Here is a 16,290-nt window from a genome sequence, read left to right as displayed (position 1 = left end):
ACAGAGATCTGCCTGAGTCTGCCACCTGTGCCACCACACCCAGTGATGATTAGAGACCATATTTTTGATGATTTTGATGATTTTAAAGACCATATCTCTAACACAAACACTGCTCTTACGGGGAAAAACAATACCCCTGAAGAAGTTATGCCAAAGTCAGAACAAATACAAATGAAGTGTGAAGAAAAAGGCTGTTTGCTCTCAATCTAGAAAATAAACAAAATGAAATGTTGGATTTCAGTGTAGGTCAACAACAAACATTAAAGAAGAGGGACTGGGGTGAGCTTGAGAGAGTGAAGCTGGGGGGTACAGCTCAGAGGATGCACCTGCAGGGGGTGCAGAACAGCCAGCAATATAACTCAGTGGGTAAAAGCACTTACTGTGCAAGCAGCTCTGGGATGCATCTCAGGGAGAGTAGCTGGGGCGCTGGGGTGCACATGGCTGGGAATGTGAATTAGCACGGTCTCTCTGAAGGTCAGCTTGACAATACCTATCAAAGTCTAAAGCGCAATGCCTTTAGACCAGCTAGACCATGTGTGGGAACTTTTGCCAAGGGCACATCTGCAGATCTTTGTCTATTTGTGTATGTGGATATTTGTTACATAGAGTTTGGAAAGCAACCAAAATGGCCATGAATGACCAGATAGATCATGGTATGTCCATGCACTGATAAGTGAAGAAGAGCCATGCTTACATGGAAGCATCACTACAATATTATACATAAAATATGTAGCATAGGAATCTCTTACTTGAAGTAAATATAGCCATAGTTGGGTATGCATTCTAAAAATCAGAACCAGCAACATAACTCAGTGGGTAACAGAACTCACTGTGCAAGCCTGACTGAAGTTCAGTCTCTGGAACCTGCGGAGGGAGGAGAGCACTGGCTCCTCACTTCTGAAGGGTGTTCTCTGACTCCACATGTGCTTGGTGGCTGGCACCACCTACACACACACACACACACACACACACACACACACACACACACACAAATAGTAAGAATAAAAATTAGCCAGGCGGTGGTGGCGCACACCTTTAATCCCAGCACTTGGGAAGCAGAGGCAGGTGGATCTCTGTGAGTTCGAAGCCAGCCTGGTCTACAGAGCAAGATCCAGGACAGCCAGGGTTACACAGAGAAACCCTATCTCAACAAAACAAAACAAAACAAAACAAAACAAAACCCAAACAAACAAACAAACAACAACAACAAAACCAGCCAAAACAAAACAAAGAATAAAATTTAAAAACTGCATAACATAAATGTTCTGATTTGGAAAAAATGCTACTAAAAAGTGGGATTCTAGCTGGGCGTGGCGGTGCATGCCTACAATCCCTGTACTTAGAAGATGGAGCCAGAGGGTCAGGAGTGTAAGGCCAGCCTGGGCTATATGAGACTCGTCTCAAAAAAGCAAACCAACAAAAAAATAGGGTTCTGACTTGAGAGTGGCCTGACCAAATGATTTTACTCGGTGGGTGAAGTAATGAAGAGCCATTATAGGCCCTTGAGCAGATGGCAGAGACAAAAGCAGGAACCACGGAAGTCTTCATGGTATGCCATGTGAATGGATGGGGTGGAAACAGAGCTACAGTAGAGGCACAGGCCTGAAGTGATGGGCATCAGTTAGGTCGGGCAGTGGGATTATGATTGAGGGTTGTCCAAGGACTGCATGGAGGAGAAAGGACAAAGGGTAAGATAGAAATAACCTGATGTGGGGCCACCCCATGAAATACAAGTACCACACATGACAGCAAGAGAGGTGAACCACCTTCTCGGAGGAGGTGGACTGTTCTGTGGCTGTAGATTTCCACTGTGAGAAGTTTCTCTGCAGAGGCAGCTCTCCTAGGAGTCTGGCAGCCTTGGCAGGCAGGGGAGATGCTGCATCTCCTTTCCTTTCCTGCTGTAGGTGGTGAGCGGTGCTGGGGAGGAAGGGATGCTGGGGAGGAAGGGAGCCGTGCCTCAGTCAGAACCCTTGAGCAGGGAGCCTGGGGAGAAGTACAGCCCCAGCATGCTGAGTTGCCTTACCTCCGAAGAGCCCCACTGTGCGCACAACCTGGACAGACAGAAGCCTGTGTGCTTCCCAGCGTCCCTTTCCTTTTCTGTGAGCTCAGGACAGAACTGGGGAGCAAGGGGTAGGGCTCAGGATGTAATTCCAGCACTCTGGAGGCCGAGGCAGGAGGGTTGCCATGAGTTCAAGGCCTCATAGTGAGATCTAGTCTCAGAAAACAAAACAAATAAACAAAAAACAGACAAAAGTGAAATTGAGACACACAGTCTTTCCATTTTCCATTTTTCTGTCCCGTTTGTTGGTTTTGACTTTGCCAGGAGAGGGAGAGAGTAAAGCAAAAGTGGCAGCTGGAGCTAAGGGAGGTCAAGGGTAAGCGGACGAGGCTGCACGCTCATCGCTGGCCCTGACAGACATTCCCGAAACCCGAGAATATTGGACGGTCCATTGAATTCAAGTTGGGGGAAAGGCCTCACCTCTCCTTAAATAGCCACGAGGTGTTTGGAAGTGAGGCTGCCCTGTGTGATTGCAGCAGTTAGGGGCAGCTTACTAGGTGATTTCAGTTTATCTGGCTTCGTTTTTGAGAATAATACAGTAAAAGTGTATTGGCTCAGACCAGTGGAGAAAGGATCTGTCTGAGTTAGAGGGGAGAGAACATTCGAGAAGTCGCGAGGCGTGTTGACTTCTACAATCCCATACCATCTCGACTTGTATGTTCTCAAGCTGGTACAGAGCCAAGATAAATCTCCTCTAAAGGGTAGATCAGGTCTCTCAAGTCACCTCGCTTTCCCAACAGGTGACCGTCTTTATGGTTCTAAATCACACCTGCACATGACAAAGAGAGGACGCTCTTCCATCCTCGCCAAGTTCTGAGCGCACAGGCTCAGCTTTCAGGGGGTTTTCCCCGGCGCTGCACTGGTGTGTGCACTGCTGTGTTAGACCAACCTTGCAGCCCATTCTCTGCAGTGCGGGGCAGTGAGAAATGAAGACTGAGTGAGCTGCAGTGAGCACCTGCGGCACCCTCCCCCAGGCACGTAAAGGTGGGGGACAGCTTCCCGAGCTTCGAGCTTCGTGCTGCAGCTTGAGGGTTGTTTCAGGACAAGTCTCTCTCCGCTTTTACAGTGGAGGGAAAAAAAAACCCAGAACCCCTGGGGAAGTGCCTGTTCTGGGAGCCGGTGACTCCTCAGGCTTTTCCAAATTGGCTCACTGGTGCCATTGGTCCCTCAGCAGAAGAGCAGTCCTCCTGGAAGATCTAGTGCTGAGAGTCTTAGGAGCAAATGAGGAGGCCCAAGGGAGTCAGACAGCCCACCGGCAACCTAGACTTTAGACAAGGTGGGTAGCTGGTTCCCAGCCCGTGCCGGAGGCTCCACCTCCCCTCCGCCTGCCTGCTTGGTACTAAGCCAGGCCTCTGCCTTGTCCCCGGCTCGTGCTGACCCTGGCTGGCCCTGTTTTCTGGATGTGTGCCAGTGATGATCTTTAGGTTGGCTGGAAATGACGCTGCTCTCTACCAGGGTAAAGCGAACTTGGGAGGTGCTGGCTCTGGCTCCAGAGGGACTGGGGCCTGTCTGTCACCTGACCCCGCCCTGCCTTTTCTGGCATGTGTTCCCGGCCACCCTTTACCCTTGGCACACTTCCTCCAAGCCAGTAACACTGCCTCTGTAAGGATTATAGATTAGCTCCTTCCAAGGAACTGTGGGGGCAGGAGCATCGTGCCGTGGAAGACAGCCTGTGGTAACCCCCATCTCACCATGGCCAGACTGGCTCTTCTACAGCCCCGTGGGGGGTTGGGACATGGAGTGTGTTCACAATGGGGAGAGACTTACACTGCCTTTGCTTCATGAGGTAGGAGTTCACCATGTGGCCCAGGCTGGGCTAGAACTTGCTGTATATCTTAGGCTGATGTAAAATACATAATATTCTAGCCTCAGCCTCTTGAGAGCTGGGATTATAGGCATGTGTCATCCCACCTGGCTACCACTGTGAATTGGAGGCTAGCCTGGTCAACCTACTGAGTTCCAGCCCAGCTAGAGCTACATAGTGAGACCTGGTTCAAACCCAACAAACCCAACAACATCTCTAAGGCTGGAGTTTGCCTCCTTCTTTTGCAACCTCAAACTTCCCTTCCATCCTGAGACTCCTACACTCTTTTTTTTTTTTTTTGGTTTAATTGAGCATTACACAATTTAGCACCTCCGAAGAACTTTGGGACCTCTCCCCAACACTTTCTTCTCAGAACGGAAAGGGTTGCTGAGGAAGGGTGCCTGGCCATGAGGCTGACCATTGCGCTTTCTGGTGTGTTCACAGTCTGTGGTCTACAGCCTGTCTGAAAGGGAAGGGAGCTGGGGGAATCCGAGCCCCTGGCACCACTGTGAAGTCGTTTGAGGCCTGTGAGGTACTGTCCTTTTATTTAAAAAGAGATGGGGGGTGGGCAGTGGTGGCGCACGCCTTTGATCCCAGCACTCGGGAGGCAGAGGCAGGTGAATCTCTGTGATTTTAAGGCCAGCCTGGTCTACAGAGTGAGTTCCAGGACAGGCTCCAAAAGCTACACAGAGAAAACAAAAACAAACAAACAAACAAAAAGCCCAAACAAACAAACAAACAACTCATACAATTTTAGGCTGGGTGGCGGTGGCGCACACCTTTAATCCCAGCACGTTGGAGGCAGAGGCAGGTGAATCTCTGTGAGTTCAAGGCCAGCCCAGGCTACAGAGCGAGTTCCAGGAAAGGCATCAAAACTACACTGAGAAACTCTGTCTCAAAAAAACAAAAAAGAGGGGGGGGGAAGGAAAGGGGAAGGGAAGGAGAAAAGGAGAAAGAAAAGGGAAACTTGACTGCTCAGGAAGGCAAGGTTCAGAGCTGCTGTGGGGGGTGGGGGGTGGAGGGTGGAGCTTTCTCCCTGCCTTCCTCCCTCTCCTCTGGAGAGGCCTCCTAGCTGGCTTTTTCCTTCTTTTTTAGATAGGATCTCGATATGTAGCCCTGGCTGGCCTGGAACTGCTACATAGACCAAGCTAGCCTTGAACTCACAAAGATCCACCTGTCAATGGTTCCTGAGTGCAGGGATGAAAGGTGTGTCATCTTTTGAGGAGTGCCAGCTCTAGGTGAGGGTACAGTAAAGAAATCACAAAAGGCTGCTCCGTGGCTAGGTAGAAGGTTTTTAGTGTAGGGTAGAGAGAGAGAGAGAGACAGAGAGAAACACACAGAGAGAGAGAGAGAGAGAGAGAGAGAGAGAGAGAGAGAGAGAGAGAGAGAGAGAAGAGTCCAGGGCAGTGAGAAAAAGAACCAGACTGGATGTGGCCAGGGACATCTGCAAGAGAAGTAAGAACAGCAAGAGAGAGAGAATATTGAGACTACCGTGTGTGTGTGTGTGTGTGTGTGTGTGTGTGTGTGTGTGTGTGTGTGTGTGTTTGATGGCAGGAGACTTGTAGAAATTCCATCAGAAGCATCTGGTTTGTTGACCATCAGGTAATTTCACCTGAAAGAACCTGAAGAGACAGGGAGCAATCACATTATTATTATGAAATGATGGAGACCAGTAGATTGAGAAGGGGTAGAACTGGGGGCCAAGGGAGACCAAAGGATCGCCTTGGAGTCCGCCCCTGGAGCCTGGAGTTGACAAGTCAATTCTCTTTCATTTGGCTGGACTGGTTCACATTAGCTTTTTTTTTTTTTGGTTTTTCGAGACAGGGTTTCTCTGTGTAGCTTTGCGCCTTTCCTGGAACTCGCTTTGTAGACCAGGCTGGCCTCGAACTCACAGAGATCCTCCTGCCTCTGCTTCCCGAGTGCTGGGATTAAAGGCGTGCGCCACCACCACCCGGCCACATTAGCTTTTAGCAAAGGCCAGGGCTTGCTGGTTCTGCAGGGCTAGCCAGGCTGGGGAGATGAGCCTGTTTGGAGCAGTTGCAGACGGCCCCAGCTGATTCCTGGATGGTGTCTGTCAGCTGAGTAGGAATCTGCTGGGACAGGGTTAGACGAGGGACAGAAGGTATTATCGTGGCCACTGTCTGTAACTGCACTGAATCCTCCTTGCAGAGAAAGCAGTTAACAAGTGTTTGGGGACAGCTGGAGTAGACTCAGGCCTCTGAGAAGTCATCAGCCTGAGGAGGTGTGAGCGTTCATCTGTGGTGAGACAGAAATGCCCTGGCGGGGAAGAGATAGAGAGAGGAGTTTGAGGACCCAAAAGATGGTCTGGGGCGGCAGCGTGAACAGTTTCTTCTGTCCAGGCTGGAGAGATGGAGACTGAATGGAGATGTTTTCAACACAGTGAGAAACACTTTTAAGTCTATGTTTAGAAAACAACCAAAGGAAATTTAAAAAATGAGCCTATGACTAGAATTTTGAGGCTTGACTATAATTTTTAAAAAAAGGTTTAGTAGCCTGTGGTAATTATAATTGTTACCAAGGCTAGACTAATAACTTATCAGAACTCCATTATATGTTCAACTTTGAGCTTTGAATTCATTTTTATCTGTTTGTGTTTGAACAGGGTTTCTCTGTGTAGCCCTGGCTGTCCTGGAACTCCCCTTGTAGACCAGGCTGGCCCCGAACTCACAGAGATCTGTCTACCTCTGCCTGGGTTTAAAGGTGTGTGCCACCACCACCTGGCCAAGTTTTAAAGTCTTAACATCATGCATCATCTTGAAGTTTCATTTTTCACATGCCTTAAATCATCTCTTCAGGCTTTTACAACTTGCATATATTTTGAACTTATTTTTCATCTGGAAATATCCAGTCATTTTCCATGAGACGCAGGTGCGTGGTTCCTGAGGGCAGCCACTGAAAAGCAAGTTCTTTTAAATAAAGGAACAGAAAAAAGTAAATCTTGAGTCAGTGACAACAGAATGGTAGCTTGAGTTTGTTTTTACATTAAGCCTGTTCTGTGAGTTTCTTTTCCAGAGGAGGCCTGTTTCTTCAGGAAAACAAAGCCTGAGTTTTACCTGTGAAATGAGTTCAGGCTGGCAGGTAACTGAGTTTCAGTTTTAAAGCCTTTTTTATTAAAGAGACTCAGGTAACTAAACTTTGTTTTTCAAGACAGGATTTGTCTGTGTAGCCCTGGCTGTCCTGGAACTCACTCTGTAGACCAGGCTGGCCTCACAAGAATCGCGTGCTGCTGCCTCCTGAGTACTGGGGTGAAAGGCGTGGGCCACCCCTGTGGCTTTTTTTTTTTTTTCTTATGAAAGTTTGATTTGGATTTTCATCAGCCAGAAATGTTAGTGTATAAGTTGTGGAGCGTCCCGGCTGGAGCATGATGCAGCCTGCTCAGCAGATCCTTTTGCTTTAAAGTGAGTCAGATGAGACCCTACATTTAAAGAAGCTAGCAATCTGCATAGTGAAAACCTAGTAAATATCAAGTACAGGAATCAAAGCAGGAGGTAGGAGGATCCTGAATGCCTGAGAGCGACCTCTGACCCCTCAGCCCTGCCTGCCCCCACCCTTCCCTGTGTTGGTAATGGTATTCTACCAGGGCAGTGATTTATTCTCTGTCCACTCCAGCACTCCACAGATGTTGATTGAATGAGTTGTTACAGATTGGACTGGCCGCCTTGATTCATGAGGTCAGGACTAGGGCCAGATTGGCAAATTCAGGGAGAGAGGCTGTCCCCTCTGCTCCTCCTGCAGTACCACACTGCCAACATGCACGGCCAGTAGTACAGAGCACTTCCTCTTTAGCGGGCTGAAACGCTTAACCAACTGGATGGTGTTCCTGACTAGCGCCTGCAGAGTTTTGCAGAGGGGCTCTTTGTGCCCCAAACACAGCTTCCTGGCTCTGTGTCCATTCTCCCGCTCTCGCAGGAATGTTTCAGAGGCTGTTGGGAGGCCAAGCATTGGTGATGGAGAAGATCCAGGACTCTGGAGACTCCATTCTGAAGAATCTCAAGAAGTGAGAGGCGCCCGGTGACCTGGGCACCCTTCAGCACCTTTGGTTGGAGTCTGATCCCATCTCACAATGCCACCTCCTCCCCGCCAGGATTCCCTTCCCCCAAAGCCCGCTCTCCCTGCAAGCCCCCCCCCCCGGGGGGGGGGATTTCCCAGGGCCCATGTGACTCCCCTGGCAATTGGCAGTCAGGGGAGCTGCCAGCGGCTTTGTGCCGGACAGCCCTTTCCTGTCAAGAACTCCAGGGATTTTCTACTGCTGCCGTTGTTTCTAGTCAGCAGTTACGGGGTAGATTATGTAATGGCTGGGTGTTAAAAATAGAAAAGACCAAGGTTTGCATCTATTTTCACCAAATCATAACAGCCAAGGGAGGGAAGGGGGGGGGGGAGGAGATCATGTGACAGAAGGCCGTGGATTGTGTCACGTGACTGACTAACAGGACAGGATTGCTATGCCTCTATTTTGGCTTTTCTGCCTGCTTCAGCGTCTGCCAAGAATTCCTTCTGAGGACCCGTGGTCCCCTGTGGGTCTCCCTTAGCCCTGACCAGCAGACTGTCTTGAGTTGGAAGGCCTCCCGTTAGCACCCGGTCTCTGTGTTGAATTTCCGTTGTCCTTAGTCAGCTGGTATGTCCAGAGTTGGCTGACGGGGTCTTTGGCCCTCCAAATCTCCGCCTGTCCTGTCTCAGCTACCCCCACACTCCAAAGAACTCTTTGATGTAATTTTTAAAAAGGTGCTGTCTATGAAAATGCAGCTTCAAGACAGACAGCCCTGGTCCTCCCTCATCCTCTCTCCACTCCCCTACACTTGGGACTGCCAACCCACAGCCCCTGACACAGGAGTCCCAGGGCCACCCCTGGTTTGCTCTTGTGTGAATGCACCCGTTTCTCGCTTCCTTGTTTCTCGCTGCACATTAAGGGGTGCTGATGTTTTCATCGAGAGGAACATGTTAGGTGCCGAGTAGATGTAACAGGGCGGATCCTTTTGGAAGGAGGACTTTGGAGGGATTATCGCAGCATCTCAAACATCCCAGGCCTCTTGCTGTGCCACAGTAGTGGTCCCCAGGGAGGGAAATGTTGAGCTCATTAGATGATTATGGTCCTTGAGTCTGTCTAGAGTCCCCAGAGAAAGCTCCCTACCCTGGGAATGAACTTATTTTGAAGAAGACCCCAAACAGGTTTGCTAGAGTTAGAGAGACAGAATGTTCTGGCCACTCCTGCACCTGCGCCATCACAACCATGCTGAGAGCACATGGCTTTGGGGACCTGCTTAGGATCTTCAGTCCCCTTCCCTGGTCTGGGAAGCAGACTCTGTTATCCTTGTAGGCATTTCCTTCTCTCACACCTGATCTTTAGCCATGCTGTCTATCACCACAGGCTAACTCTGTGAAGACCCAGCAAACACAAGGTGAGTTCCAACATCTGATTCTGGCCTTGAGCTCTTGGATGCTGGGATTCCAGGCCTGTGTTACCCCGTCTGGCTTTATGATTGAATTTTAATCCTTCCAACTAACCATGCCCAGTTGAGCATGGACTCAGGTGTGGCAAATCTTATTGCATCAGTTTTTCTGCATCTGGACCGGCTGACTACTGTAGACCACCCATAGCAACAGATGCTGGAAGTCATCACAGTGTATCTGCCTTTTACCCCATTCCCATCTTCCAATCTTTAAGTAAGGTAAGGCGTCCATCGCTGAAGCACCTGCCACAGGGGCTGCTAAGGGCTAGTGCCAGCACAGGACTAATCACTGGCACAGTCCCCAAAGGAATGCTTCCTATCTGAACTGAGCTCTGCTGAGGTCTTTTTTTTCCGTTGCCCAGTGACAGGACCACGAAGAGACACCAGAACTTGACTACATGAGGTGCCAGGAAACTGGTTATTGCCAATGTTTATCTTTTTTTTTTTTTTTTTTTGATTTTTCGAGACAGGGTTTCTCTGTGTAGCTTTGCGCCTTTCCTGGAACTCACTTGATAGCCCAGGCTGGCCTCGAACTCACAGAGATCCGCCTGGCTCTGCCTCCCGAGTGCTGGGATTAAAGGCGTGCGCCACCGCCCGGCGCCAATGTTTATCTTACCTAGAGCTCAGCTTGCTGCCAGCCCCAGGGTGCTCCTGTCTTCCTCCCCAGGGCTGAAATTACAAGCACACACTGCTGTGCCCGGCTCTTCACAGGGGTGCTGGGGATCTGAACTCAGGTCCTCACGCCTGTGTGGCAAGCACGTTACCGACTGCGCCATCCCTCTGTGTTCCATCTGTTCACATCCGCTCGCACTGTTGAAACCGAGACACAGCTGTGGTTGTAGAGGTAGGGTATTTGTTCAGGCTGCGAACAGCAAGACACAGATGGGGGGCGCTGCTGGGTTCACAGCAGTGCTGAACTCAGAGTTAGACCACTGCCCGCCTTTGCTGCATATCTGGACCCTTCCTGGGGTCCTTCACCAGCCCCCCACCACACTGAGAGAGACGAGTCCGGGGAATGAGGAAGATATGTCCCAGGTCAGCATCAGGACTCCACTGCTGCTGCAGTTCCTCTGGCCGAAGTGCTAGGGGGCAAGTGGGGAGAGGGGAGGACTCAGGAGAGGCCATGGCTAGACCTAGAGCTTCTCTGTCTTCCAATGGAAAGCGGGGGTGGGGGTGGGGGTGGGGGTGAGGTGGGGGTGGGGGGGTTGTGTACAGAGGGGAGGTACAGAGGAGACGAGGGAAGGAAGGCACAGTGGGCAGTGCCCTTTTTACTTCTCTCCAGCCTTGGCTCTTATAAAGAGAGCCAAAGAAACACAGGAAAGAAAAAAAAATCAACATGGCCCATAAACATAAGAAAAGATGTTATTAGCAAGTAAGCAAACTTTAATGCTCAACCTCTAGGCTTGAGTGGAGAAGAGAGGCTTGGAGCAGTGCAGAGGGACCCCAGGGTGCAGCTAGAAGGCCCTCCTCCAGCGCTATCTCTTCTGTACAGGTGTGGACTAAAGTTTCCCCATCAGTCACGGCTCCACGAAATCACCTCGCCTGCCTTACCTCACCTTACTGTTCTGTCAGGACAGACAAGACACCTGACCTCCTGCTCAGGGTCTGGCCCCTGCCTTCCCCTCAGGTGGCAGCTGGCGGGGGTAGGGGTGGGGGTAGGCACACTGGCCTGTCTTCTCAGCTCTCTGTGCCTGCGGCCTCACCTCTTCCTCAGCTGTGTTACTTTTAGGATTTTATGATTCTGTATTCTGTGAGAGGTGAATGGGACAGTAGGTGTGCCTGAAACAGCCCAAGAACCTGAGCCAGGAATGGGAGGTCTCCGTCAGCGGGTGTCCAATGTCTGACTGCCATACCACTCTATACTCCTAGTTCCCACTGCCTTCAGTTTATACTGCCTTTGGAGTATGATTGACATACAGGAAACAACACACATTTAATATGTGCACCCACAGTTTGGAGCTGCAGATGTGCTGCTGTCTCCATGGCCTGTCTAAAGATACTAAATCTATCATCACCAACCACCCCCACCCCCACCACCCCCCGCTACACACACACACACACACACACACACACACACACACACACACACACACACTGTCCTCAAGTTCTTTCTGTTTGGTGAGTCAGGAACTTAAGGTGACAGGCATCCTCTTTTTTTTTTTTTTTTTTTTTTTTGGTTTTTCAAGACAGGGTTTCTCTGTGTAGCTTTGCGCCTTTCCTGGAACTTACTTGGTAGCCCAGGCTGACCTCGAACTCACAGAGATATGCCTGCCTGTGCCTCCCAAGTGCTGGGATTAAAGGCATGCACCACCACCCGGCTTTTTTTTTTTTTCTTTTTCTTTTTTTTTTTGTTTTTTCGAGACCGGGTTTCTCTGTGTAGTTTTGGTGCCTGACCTGGATCTCACTCTGTAACCCAGTCTGGCCTCAAACTCACAGAGATCCGCCTAGCTCTGCCTCCCGAGTGCTGAAATTAAAGGCATGCGCCACTGTCACCCAGGATAGGCATCCTCTTTCTGTATTTTAAAGTGCAAGATACTGTTCTGTTACCCCTGGGTGCTTGCTGAGTGACAGATCATTAGAATGCGCTCACCGTGCATACAGAAGAACACAAGTTCTTTATCTCCCGTATACCCGAAGGAAATGAAGTCAGCATACAAAAAAATGCCTTATGGGCTGGCGAGATGGCTTAGTAGGTAAAGGTGCTTGCATGCAAGCCTGGTGCCTTGAGTTCAATTCCCAGGACCCATGTAAAGGTGGAAGGAGGAAACCAGCTCCACCGAGTTGTCCTCTGACATCCATAGACATGCCATGGCAGCGTCCCTCTGTCCTGGTTAGGGTCACTGTTACTGTGATAAACACCACGACCAAAAGCAGCTTGGGGAGGAAAGGGTTGATTTCACTCACAAAAGCAGTGAGGGCAGGAACTCAGGCAGGGCAGGATCCTGGAGGCAGGAGCTGATGCAGAGGCCATGGGGGAGTGCTGCTTACTGGCTTGCTCCTCGTGGCTTGCTTTCTTTTCTGTCTTTCTGTCTTTCTGTCTTTCTGTCTGTCTTTCTTTCTTTCTTTCTTTCTTTTTTTTTTTTTTTTTTTTGTTTTGTTTTTCGAGACAGGGTTTCTCCGTGTAGTTTTGGTGCCTGTCCTGGATCTCACGCTGGCCTCAAACTCACAGAGATCCACCTGGCTCTGCCTCCATGTGCTGGAATTAAAGGCGTGCGCCGCCGCTGCTGCTGCTGCTGCTGCTGCTGCTGCTGCTGCTGCTGCCACCGCCTGGCTTCATCCTGTTTTCTTACAGCACCCAGGACCACCAGCCCAGGGATGGCACCACACACAAAGGGTACCCTCCCCATCAATCACCAATTAAGAAAATGACCTTAAGGCTTGCCTACAGCCTAATCGCATTTTCTCAATTGAAGTTTCTTCCTCTCTGATGACTCTAGCTTATATCAAGTTGATATAAAATGTAGCCAGCACCACCCCTTCACTCACTCACACACACACACACACACACACACACACACACACACACACACTAATAAATAAAAGTTATGAAAAAAGAATGATATATACAGTGGAGTGGAAGGAAGACACGGTGCTGTTTGCAGGAAAATGGAGGGACTGAGGACTATTGTAACCAGACAATCTGACTGAAGAGACTCACATGCTGTTCTTTCAGACTCTTGAGAGAGTGGACCTCAACATGTTAGGATTTCCCCAGGAATCTCCTGTTCGGAGAGGAAAAGACTGAACCCTGGGACACCCAGGAGAGGAACTTGTTGCATGACCTCCCTGAAGATCTGGAGCTGCTGCAGGAGTGGGCAGGGGACCGAACCTTGCAGTCCTGTTTAGTTATGCATGTCTCTTGCTTTCTTTTAAAATCCTGCCCGCTCGTCAGGACCGAGAAGATGAATGCCATCTCTTTGTCTTCCCGACATGGCTACATTAACTAAGTCTCCTTTTTTCTGCTTTTCACAAGTAATTTGGCTCTTTTCATTGGCTTACTGAGGCTGAGTGGCTGAACCTGGCTTATTGGGGCACAGGCAGGGACCTCTGCGTTTGTAACACTATCATGTTAAAGATAGCGAGGAATACTGCAGTATGTGTTTTCTCTCATAGGAAAACTATGTGGCTGTTTGACCTGTAATCCAGGCCCTTGGGAGACTGAGGCAGGAAGATTCTGAGTTTGAGGCCAGCCTGGGCTGTATAGTAGACCCTGCCTCAGAGGAATAACTAGAAAATGGCAACCTGAGAACGGAAGGTGGGCTACTAGGGAGGGGAGGGGCATTGTGGGGAGGGGGCAGCAGGGAGGAAGAAGAAGGAGGGTGCTGTAACCCCCCTCTACTCACTTTTACTGCATGACAAATGTCTTGTTACCTCCATCCCCTCACCTAGTCCCAGGGAGAACCCTCTTCCGATCGCGGTGTGACCCTCAGCCCCACTGTTTCACACCCCACATGAACACATGAATGACATTTCTCCTTTGTCCTCAGCTTATGTCACTTACCATGATGCCCTCTAGGTCAGTTCATGTTTTCTCAAATGATAGGGTTCCTTTTTTTTGAGGCTGAGTAATAGTCATTACGTCATATCTTTATCTGTTCCTGGATCAGTGACGCCATAGCTTGGCTTTTGTGAATGATGCTGCAGTGAACTTTGGGAAGGGACCTATCACTTTAATGTACTGTTTCCTTTCTTTAGACATTTTTACTTTATCTTGTGTGTGTGCATGCACACACAGTGCCCGTGGAGACCAGAAGAGGGTCCCGGATCCCTTGGAGCTGGTATTAGATGCAGCTGTAATTTCCCTGACATGGGTGCTGGGAACTGAACTCAGGTCCTTTGCAGGAGCAGCAAGCACTAACTGCTGAGCCGTCTCTCCAGCCCCTGATTTCATTTCTTTTAGATATACAGCTAGGCTTGGGGTTGGTGGACCATGGTAGTTCCACTAGTATTTTGAGGAACCTAACACTGGCTGTGTTATTTTACATGCCTATCAACCGTGCATAAAGGCTCCCTTTTCCTCATTTTCCTGACAATGCTTTTAATGTTATTGTTAATAGCCATCCCAACCAGTGTGAAGTGGTTTTTTTTATTATGTCATTTATTTACTTGGACAGTCTCGCTGTGGAGCCCTGCCTAGCCTTCAGTTTATGAATCTTGGCCTTTTGAAAGTTGGGGATAGGGAGGATGGGTAGGCACTGAGCCTGGCTTTATTGTTTTGATATTTATTTCCCTGGTGGTTAGGGAGGTGGGTGCCTTTGCAAGGGCTGCTGGTCATCCGCACATCTTCCTGAGAGATGTCTGTTCAGGCTCTCAGTCCACTTCCATTGAGTGTCTTCCTGACAGCTGAGTTTCTTGGTTTCTCTTCTCTTCTCTTCTCTTCTCTTCTCTTCTCTTCTCTTCTCTTCTCTTCTCTTCTCTTCTCTTCTCTTCTCTTCTCTTCTCTTCTCTCCTCTTCTCTCCTTCCCTTCCCTTCCCTTCCCTTCCCTTCCCTTCCCTTCCCTTCCCTTCCCTTCCCTTCCCTTCCCTTCCCTTCCCCTCCCTTCCCCTCCCCTCCCCTCCCCTCCCCTCCCCTCCTCTCCCCTCCCCCCTCCCCTCCTCTCCCCTTCCCTTCCTTTCCCTTCCTTTCCTCTCCCCTTCCTTTCCTTTCCTTTCCTTTCCTTTCCTTTCCTTTCCTTTCCTTTCCTTTCCTTTCCTTTCCTTTCCTTTCCTTTCCTTTCCTTTCCTTTCCTTTCCTTTCCTTTCCTTTCCTTTCCTTTCCTTTTCCTTTCCTTTCTTTTCTTTTCTCCCCATCTCTTTCAGACAGGGTTTCTCTGTGTAATAGCCCTGGCCCTGGCTGTTCCAGAACTTGCTCTGTAGACCAGGATAGCCTGCCTGCCTCTACCTCCTGAGTGCTGGGATTAAAGGTGTGTGCCATCACCACCCGGCTTTTGTTTGTTTTATAAGGTAATTTCTTTAAAATTATTTTAGATGTATTTATTATTTTAGATGTGTGAATGATCTCCCTGCATGTATGTGTGTGTACCATGTGCATGCCTGATGTCTGAGACGTCAGAAGAGGGTTTCTTCTTCAGACTCCCTGGGACTGGAGCTGCAGACACTTGCAAACCATCTCGCAGGTGCTGGGAAACAAACCGACATGCTTTGCAGAGGCAACAGTATTCTTAACTGCTGAGCCAACTCTCCAGCCCTATAGCAGTTTCCTATCTGAAGCATGATTCACACCCACATCCTCCTGTTTTGTGGGGTGACTCTAACCATTGCCTGTGTTGTCTGGATATAAGCCTGGCAGGATCCCCTGTGCCTTTGCTATCAAATCCAAAGCATCTCTGCCAAGGCCAGAGCAGCTTCCTTGCTGTTTACTTCTCACTGCTGTATAGGTTCAGGTCTCACTTGAGAAAAAAAAAAAAAGAGATTTACTTAGTTTTATTTTATGTGCATGAGTGTTTGCCCCCAGGTATGTATGCCCACCACATGCATGTCGTGCCTGAGGCCGGGAGAGGGAATTGAGTCCTTTGGAACTGGAGTAATAGGTGGTTGTGAGCTACCATGTGGGTTCTGAGAACTGAACTCAGGTCCTCTACAGGAGCCCCACATGCTCTAACCACTGATCCATCCCTCCAGCCCTGAGGTCTCACCCCCTGTCTTACCCACTGTGAGTCTGTGTTTTCTGTGTACCATGAGGTTCGGGGCTGACTGCATTCCCTGCCTCTGCACACCCCGTTTCCCCATCATGCAGTTTGGTCCTTTGTCACAAATCACTGAATGGAGACCACGGGCCCATCTGGGGTGTTCTGTGCTATTCCATCAGTCTGGGACTCTGTGCGCTGGTGTCGCCCGCCCCATGCTCTGACTCTGATAGCTCTGTAGCAGCTTTCCATTCATGAGATCCCTCCTTCCCTCCTTCCTTCCCATTCTCCCCACCCTTCCCTCAAGTAGCTGCCACAGTTGACTTGTGGTGA

The sequence above is a fragment of the Peromyscus eremicus genome, chromosome 3 (assembly GCF_949786415.1).
Source record: "Peromyscus eremicus chromosome 3, PerEre_H2_v1, whole genome shotgun sequence".
Classification (NCBI taxonomy): domain Eukaryota; kingdom Metazoa; phylum Chordata; class Mammalia; order Rodentia; family Cricetidae; genus Peromyscus; species Peromyscus eremicus.
This window is presented reverse-complemented; position numbering follows the sequence as displayed.